The sequence below is a fragment of the Juglans regia genome, chromosome 15, assembly GCF_001411555.2.
Source record: "Juglans regia cultivar Chandler chromosome 15, Walnut 2.0, whole genome shotgun sequence".
Classification (NCBI taxonomy): Eukaryota; Viridiplantae; Streptophyta; class Magnoliopsida; order Fagales; family Juglandaceae; genus Juglans; species Juglans regia.
Window position 1 is genome coordinate 1315113 of NC_049915.1, and position 9608 is coordinate 1324720.

The 9608-nt window shown below is 36.7% G+C and overlaps 1 pseudogene; it reads right to left on the bottom strand.

Moving 5' to 3' along the window:
• Nucleotides 1-4210: 4210 nt before the first annotated feature.
• Nucleotides 4211-7996, bottom strand: LOC109019711 (annotated as a pseudogene).
• Between the last annotated feature and the right edge of the window lie 1612 nt (nucleotides 7997-9608).

Genomic DNA, 9608 nt, shown 5'->3' on the forward strand with positions numbered 1-9608 from the left:
AACACAATTACGCAACCTTCATGAATTGGTCGGCCTCTTGCCCTCGACATGGGGACAGGCCATTTCATACATGAATCTCTCTCTCTCTCTCTCTCTCTCTCTCTCTTCCCCTTTTTTCTTCTTCTTTTTCGCTATTTAACTTTCTCTGTTTTCTCGTCTCCTCCTCGATGATCTACAGAAGAGGTCCTGTTCTTACTACATCCACTCTTCCATTTCTTGTTTATTTATTCAAAGCCAATTTTGGCGATGTCAACACATCACTACAAAAAATTTAGTTTTTATAGACAAAATTTTTTAAGGATGATTTTTTTTCGTCTCTAAAAATAATCTTTTGAAACGAAATTTGAATTTCAAGAGGAAGTCTCTCTCTTGGGTGTCTCTTGTGGGTGTATACGGTGGGAGGAAAGTTTGCCTCGGGCAAGTAATCTCCTTGGTACAAACCAGAAGAGTGCTAGTAAAAAGATTGAAAATGGAGGATGATCTGGCCATTTTATGTGGTAATTTATCTCTGACTGAGAAGGAAAAAACCGGAATGGAGATTGAAGTAGGTGATATCGAATAAACTATCATGTATGGTAAGTGTTGTCTGATTGGTAAAGTGGTTGCAGATAAACAATTCAACATTAAAAAAAAAAAAAAAAGAGTTAGGGTCCTATGTCCAAGAGGGATCCCTCCCCGAAATTTATTGAGAACTAGAGAACCTTGATTATTACAAAAATGCACTTGGAGTTACAAATAAATTAGAAAGACTACCCAAGTATCCAAAATGACTAATATCAATAAACAATACACACCAAAAGAATAAACAAAACAAACAAATGATCCTAACAACCAGAACCCGAAATAAATAACAACGTAGCACCAAACAAATAAAAAGACGATGAACGCTGCTGCATTCACAATGCATCAGAACTCTAGAACAAAAAATTCCTCAACATCTCAAATAAGGTATACCCGATCTATTTGCTCTCAAAATTCCTTTGAGCAAGTGGGGTACTTCATTAAAATGTTGCCACACTCTTGAACAATTTCCAACAGCCATTCGAGCAAGAAAATCTATCCTAGAGTTACCCTCTCAGAAAGTATGTTTAAACGTCACCTTCATTCTGGCAATCATATCAACAATATCATCCCAATAATCCTTCAAATATCAAATACCACATCTCCCATTCTCAAATCATTTTATTATGAGAAGTGAATCTATCCCCACTTCTACCATAGGGATTCCCAAATCTTTGCAATGCTTTAAACCATAATAAAGTGCAAAAAATTTAGCCGAGTTATTCGTCCATTGTTCTAAATATTTCTCAAAAGCCAACAATAAACTTTCGTCATACCTCCGAACAATTCCACCAACTTTTGAAACACCTAGATTTCCCAAGCAACTACCATCGACATTTAATTTAACCCAGCCAGAAGCTAGTTTTTTTCCAGCTAATCAAGGACGTTGCTTGCTTCCTTTTCAACGGCTTAAAAGGAATATCTAAAGCTTGCAATACACGATCATCTCCCAACTTATAAATTTTTCCAGCACGAATTCGAAAATCCACCCAAGCAATGGCCGTTTTAATAGACAACATTAAGGACTCAACATATTTTTTTTATACCTTTCATACGTGCATTACATCGCCATACCTAGAGAGACCAACTTAAAATAACTAAAATTACCCCAATAAGTTGACCAGCTTGACATGTATTAGAGGCTTTTCTCATCTATAATTCCGTTCTTTCTCTCAATGATCGACTTGAATAAAAAGGAATTCCAAGGTGTATAGAGGCACGATACCATACTTCATTTGCTAAAGGTCCAAGTAAAAGCACATGAACATGATCTTCTACACCGCCATCTACACAACATTCACACTTCGAGACAATTGGGATACCCAACTCTCGAACTCGGCTATCCACACTAAGACAATAATTCAAAGCTTTCTAGCAAGTAATAGATTACTTTTTGGGTAAGGCTGAATTCCACAACCAATCATTCCAAACCATACGAGGTCCTTTTATATGACAACACTCCCAAGCTGACTTCAAATTAAAACCTCCATCTACATTTGGTTTCCATATCAGGGTATTTGCACCACTTTTATACTTGCCAAGACCTTAAATGATTTCCTCCAAATTACTGTTCCCCACTAGGTTTCTTAGAAGTTGAATGTCCCAGCCATTGTTTATCCTGCATTCTTTCACTAACAATTTCGGACAACCATTAATAGGGAGCATCTCAGCCAATACACCAGACTTTAACCACTTATCTCTCTAGAAAGATACATTTTCCTCTCTAAGACGCCAAATAGACTGATCTATAATTTTCGGAATCACTTCTATAATACCACGCCAGAAAATTGAGCCTTTCTTCGAGTCCACCACTGAAATATGCTGGTCTTTTAAATATTTTGCTTTGACAAAAGAAGATCAAAGAGAATGCTGAGTTAAAAGCTTCCAACCAAACTTCATAAATAAAGCTCCTTGCACATCATCTAGCTGCCGCAACCCAATACTTCCTCTATTGGTTTACAAAGCTTATGCCAAGCTATCAATTTACGTTTTGAATTGCTATTCGTACATCCAAAAAAAAAAAAAAAAAAAAAAGAAGAGCTAAAAGTCTTATTGAGATAACTAATAACTTTCTTGGGAACTTGCATAACCGAAAGTAAATGAATAGGGATACTAGCCAATACATGCCATAATAACAAAAGTCTTGCACCATTAGATAACATTTTTGATTGCCACCCTTCTAGTCAAGATCTAATTCGATCCAATGATTCATCAAAATATGTAATTTTCATGCGACCAGCTATCAAAGGAACTCCCAAATACTTTGCAAGAAAACAACCTTCTGAAAAAGAAGTCAACCGCAACAAGCTTCTTCTTCTACTAAGTGACATGTTTTTTGAAAAAAAAATGGTAGACTTTTCTTTACTAACTCTTTGTCCAGACCACTCCTCATAAATATTGAAGATATCCGAGATCCTTTTTATCGATGATCTTCCACCATTAGCAAAAACAATAATATCATCATTATACAATAAGGGGGATATAAGAGGCGCATCTCGAGGATGAGAGAAAGAACCAATTTTGCCACTTTGAAAATTGTACTTTAGCAACCGAGATAGCATTTCCTCCACAAGAATAAATAAATAAGGCGACAAAGGGTCCCCTTGACGCAACCCACAACCACTCAGAAAAAATCATTTTGCCGTTCCATTCATCACAAGTGAGAACCAAGAATTTGATATGCATTGTCTGACCAGGTTGCAAATCTGATTAGAAAATCCAAAGGATTTTGTATCAAGAAATCCCAATCAATACAATCATATGCTTTTGTCATGTCTATTTTTAATAAAACAATTCAACATTGATGCTTTTTGTAACACTATCATGCTAAAGATATGGATGGTGACTGGGAGTATCAGTGTTTCGGATGTGGGTTCCAATATGTTTGTTCTTGAATTTCAGACTATGTAGGACTTACTGAAAGTTAAGAGGGGGTGTCCATGGATGTTCGATTGAAATTTGGTTATCCTTAAAGATTTTGATGGTAATAACCTTGTCCATGAGATGCTGTTTGATAAGGAATCATCTTGGGCACAACTTCACAATCTCCCTTTGGGTGGTATGAATCAAAGTGTAGGGGAAAAAGCGGGGTCAGATCTTGGTTCTTTAGAAATGGTTGACGAGGATACCAATGGAAGTGGTTGGGAAAAGTATTTAAGTGTACTCAAAGTATTAATTGATTAGACCAAACCATTAGTTAGGGGTTTAATGGTTAAATTTGGTGAGAAGCATACTTGGATCACTTGCAAGCATGAAAGGCTTCCAAAATTTTGTTTTTCTTGTGGTGTCATCCAACATGGTAGTTCTGGTTGTGTTGGAGTGCTGAGTTCCAATTCCACTTCTATAGACCATCGCAAGAAATATGGTGTTTGGCTTTAGGCTTCACAGACGTCTACTTTGAAAAGTGTTGGTAATATTTATAGTCAAGCATAAAGGCAGCGGAGGAATTGACAGAGAGGAAGAAGCAGTTGGCCTGTGAGTCTCTAGATGGGAGTAGTGGGAAAGTTGGTGACGGTTGTCAATCTATACAAGGTCAGAGACAGTTACCTCTGGGAATTCAAATTTCAAATCCTGCTACGGTTGCTAATGTAAATAAGCAGTTTTTATCCAAGCTAAGATTGTTTGGCTCTTCATCTGGTATCAAGAAAGGTCATGTAATAGTAGGGTTACAAGATGGTCTGGCTAAATCTACACATGCACTTTCTACAGCTGGTAAGGAGGAGCTTAATTGTAAGTCTAAAAAGCATATGAGGTCATGGAAGAGGAAAGCACGATTAAACAATACTCCTTCAACATCTAAGGAACCTTTTTCTGCTTGTCAGAAAAGAAAAGCAAAGGGAGTTGGAATTGGTTTGATGAAGTGGGGTGTGTATTGAGGTTGGGAAACTAAGATAAATTTTCTTGTTGATGAATTGGCAGAGGTTGCTGCCAGCCCTGCTGAGCATTATGAATCTCCTAAGTTGGAACTGCCGAGGGCTCAAGAACCCTTGCACAGTTCGTGATCTTCACCAATTGGCGATGAAAAATAATCCCAACATTCTTTTTCTTTGAAGACTAAGTATGAAAACTATGTCTAAGAGGAATACAATGATTAATTTGCCAAGTAAGTTTGGCCTTAATAATACTTTTACAGTGGATAGTTATGGTAGTAGAGGAGGTCTAGCATTATAATGGAAGGAGGCCATAGTGTTGGAAATACAAAATTACTCTTTGAATCATATCAATGCTCAAGTATTTGATCTTGGTAATGGTTTTGGATGGAAACTTACTAAGTTTTATGGTTACTCTGATGTCTGTAGGCGTGCTGATGGTTGGGAATTATTGAAATTGTTGAAATACTTTCATCCACTTCCATGGTTATGTTTTGGTGACTTTACTTTGCCAAAGCGAAAAATTTGGAGCAGCTTGAACATCTCCCTCTCAAATGGCTATGTCTCAATAGTATCTAGCTAATTGTGATTTGACTTGTCTTGACTACAAAGGTCCAAGATATACATGGTGTAATAATAGGAAGGATCACAACTTTACTAAAGAAAGATTGCATAGAGTGGTTGCTAATAAAACTTAGATTGACAAATATTCAGACATGGAAATAGTAGTTCTACCAACTAGGAGTTCTGATCATTGTCCATTAGTGCATTTGGTAAAGAAGGTTCGAGTTGTGAGCAAGCCTAAGCCCTTTAGATTTGAAGCAAGCTGGACTTTAACATCTTATTGCAATAGGATTGTTGAGAGTGTTTGGTCTTCAAATAATTTTACTACAGGTCATACTATGTGCAACTAAATTTGGGGAGATGTCGACAACTTTTGAAAAGATGGAAAATTGATATTGGTACTGTAACGAGGAAAGAAATCCAAGGAAAAACATATTTTCTATCTCAATATCAAGATCTTGGTGATGTTTGAGTGGTGGATGACATCAGAAAAGTTCAAAAAGAAATTGCAGATTTATTGGAGAGAGAGGAGTTAGCATGGAAACAAAGGGCTAAACAACAATGGTTACAACTTGGGGATCGAAACTCAAAATATTTTCATTAATGCGCAAGTCGGTGAAGGAAAGTGAATTATATTGAAGATGTGGGGGATGAGAGTGCAAGCTTTCCATAACGTGGGATGATATAAGTAAGGTATTTCTTAATCATTTCAATCTGTTCACTACAAGAATTGTTGTCTTTCCCCGCGCCAAGAATTGCCGGAAATAATTCAAAAAATCGTCGGAAATAATCTTTCTCAACGATTTTTACTGTACTGAATATTCATCACAATTGTTTACTAACTTATAAGTTAAACCCGTGAACTCCAAAAATCACCACAAATTAGCACTTTTTTGCGATGATTTTTTTGCCTCAAATTCTAAATAAAACGCCGCAAATACTCATTTGGTTTTCCTATTAAATAGCCGGGAGAACTTTTTGTGGCAAATTATAGTCGTCGCAAATATTTAATAAATCATCACAAATAAGGAGATTTATTCCAACGGTATAATTAAATTGTTGGGAAAAATTTTTGTGGCGATTTATAGTTGCTGCAAATCCTATAAAATGTCTCAAAGAAGCATTTCCAACGATATTGGAACGCCGGAAATAAGTTTAATTTGTAAAGAAAATATTTCTGGCGACTTTTATTCACTGAAAAAGGTATTTCATAAAATAATAATAATAAAAAAAATCCACAGAAATCCTTATGAACTATACTCATCAATTTCAAACTGAGATTGTTGAACCGCTCTCGTGAATATTGCCGTGATGCTTTCCTCCAATCTGTGCCTGCCTTCATCATTTTGGCAAATTCCTCGTAACTTATACACGTCCGTCCTGCAAGTTTATGCAACAGCAATAAGGGTGAATTTTAAGCATGAAACAATAGAACATATAGGACCGAGTCTCATGAAAGAGCATAGACTCACAGGCCTTTCAAAAAGAAAACGCCGTGGAGAACACATCATTGCTTTAGCTATTTAAGTATTCCAATGTTACCACCAGCAACGATGCTCATGTATGCAGATATTTACGAACATAATATGCCTAAAAGACATTTTTGGTGTAGCTCTAACATTGCCCACGTCTCACACATCATCTGATTCTGTTTTATGGGCATTTTTTTTTTTGTCTAAAGTGTTTTTACCACAGATAAATATTCAGTGAAAGCCTACAAACCAAAATCGCATCTTATTGCCATCCAAGTATATGTATGCTTGAGATTGAAAAATACAGAAGCGGATGTGCTAGTTCACATAAAACAAAAAGACAAAATAAGCAAGTATAAATGACTGAAATAACAGCAATTGTTAAGAAATTTGACAAACATTGTCTGAGATAGCTACATCACGCATAATGGCATTAATGACTTCTTCACTGCTTGTCTCAATTTCATCAGCTAAGGCATCTCGTAGCTCCTCATTTTCTATATATCCACTTTGGTTTTGATCAAAGAATTCAAAGGCTTTGCGAAGGTGCCCATCATCATTGCCCATCTTTCTTAAGTGAACAGAGATAGCTACAAATTCCTCATAGTCAAGATAACCATCCTTATCTACATCACCCTGCAAAAAAAAACCTCTGATTACTCCCAAGACCACGAGCTGCACTCCAAACATTTGGAATGACTTAATGGCTCCATTATTGTCACCATTAAAAAACATGTTAAAAAAAAAAACAGGTTTTTAGACAAAAAGTGCAACTTAAGCACTTTTCAGGAATTCCATACATTAGCTATTGATTAGAACTAAACATTACCTAGCACTGCCTGAGCAGTAAGCTGCCGCTGTGGGTCAGGATTAAGCATCTTCTTCACAAGGTCTTTTGCATTATCAGAAACTTTAGGCCAAGGATCCCTTTTAAAATCTACAACAGACCGTATAATTGCTTGTGCTACTCTTTGTTCAGTTTCTGCATGCAAAGACAACAAATTTATGTGTACATACATCTCATACCACGTTAAACACAATTTAATAATACAAAACAGTTTTCAATTACACTTTGGGTAAAATTTTCACAAAAGCGAACAGGGGTTATTTTTTCATTCATAACAAGACTAACCTGCCCAAAATGGTGGGAAACCAGAGAGTAGGATGTAAAGGATTACTCCGGCACTCCAAACATCTACTTCTGGACCATAATTCCATTTGAGCACCTCTGGAGCCAAGTAGTAAGGACTTCCAACTATCTCAGTAAATCTCTCACCTAAAGAAATAGTCAATTCGGCTTATGTACATGGAAGGACACCATTAATTGATGAGACTCAGAACAAGATCATGACATGTGGCAGCAATTAAAATAAACTTACCAAGTTTAAAGAATACTGAAAGCCCAAAATCAATTGCCTTCAAAGGTGCTGTTTCCTTCATGTTAGCAAACAGAAAGTTCTCAGGTTTGAGATCCCTATGCATCACACCATGCTTGTGGCACATCTGCAACACCATGAAGCAAAAGCACATTTCAAACTTCTTCTACCAACAAAAAGGGTTGGGGGGGTAAAAACACAAATGAAAATTACCACTCAAAACTTTCTGAGTCTAGAAAATAACACTAGGATAAAAGAGAAGTCCATTAGTAAGACCAACATAGTAGTGAAATCTGGTGGCTATTACAGAAAGAGTCCATATATTTTTTATGATCCTTTCTTTTTATGAGCACATAAAGAGTTTAATGGAATGCAATTAAGATATCCTAGGAAAGAATAATGTACAGTCTGACCAAATTGACCATGAGCCCAGTCACTAAACTAGTTTAGTTGAAACAGATTCATGTTCTTCAATACCATGACACTGAATCCTAACTTATTGGAGAATATGATCTGATAACAAGTCCAAAAGGGAAATAATTTAACCACAACTAACAGTTATCCACAAAAAGGATCTTACACAAGTGCGATCTGATATAAAACATTTTTGTTGACATACCTTAAGAAATCCAAAACAATTCATAACCACACAACCGTAAAATCTAAACCAGAGCAATATTCATTAAATGAATCATAATACCTAAGTACGGACTGGCAAGATAAATAAACATGTAGAATGTGGATACTCAACTGAACCTTAATCCCAAATTTGAGTTCTTCACAAATGTTAACAATGGTCAAGATCTTTATGATTCCATGCAGCCAGTTTATGCGGATAAGATTAGATGAATGATATAAGCCTTAAACATTGCCCAAAAACTTATCTCGCATTGATGGCCGTGGGTTGCGAACAGAGCAAGGGAGAGAGGGAGGGCCTCGGCTTGCCGGGCTAGGCGTGGAGGAGAAGGTGGCTTTGACGGAGAACTAGCAACGGCGTCGACATGTGGGTGTGGCGAACGGCGGCCCTAGCGTTGGCGACATAGAGAAATCCGAGAGAGAGAGAGAGGGGTGACGCCAGATTCGAGGAGGCAAGAGATCGGTGGCTGGCTGGGAGAGAAGGAGTCGGTGGTCGTCGAGGTGAGGTGGCGGTGGCGGTGGCGGTGGCTTGGTGGGAATGTTGGATAAAACCTCACTGAAAATATGACAAAGTCATTATCAACAAATAAAATATTGCTCGAAATACTTATTTGCGGAGACTAAAAGTTGTTGGAAAAGATTTTGTACAGTTTTCATAAATTTTGCAAAATTCTAATCCCTAAGTAGTATTTGTGGCGATCCGGAAATACCCTATTTTCTTGTGGCATGTGGCGATTTTAATAGTCATCGAAAATAATACACAATTTCAGAAATAATTTTATTTGCGGCGATATTAACTCGTTGGAAATGCTCCATAAGTCGCCGCAAAGTCTGAATTGCTTATTTTTGACGATTTTATAAATTGTTGGAACTGCTTATTTCTGGCGACTAAAGATTCGTCGTAAATAGACATATACAATTTTTCATAAATTTTGTAAAAGGATATTTCCAGCGATTTTGTTGCCACTAATAATCATTAATTCGCCGCAAAAGCATCTATTGTGGCAATTTTTACTATTCGTTGCAAATAAAATACTACTACAATCAAAATTTATTTGCGTAGTGAACAGTAATTTCAGGATCAATCTTTCGAATACATTTCGTTGGATTTTAGCGGCGAGACCAAAATC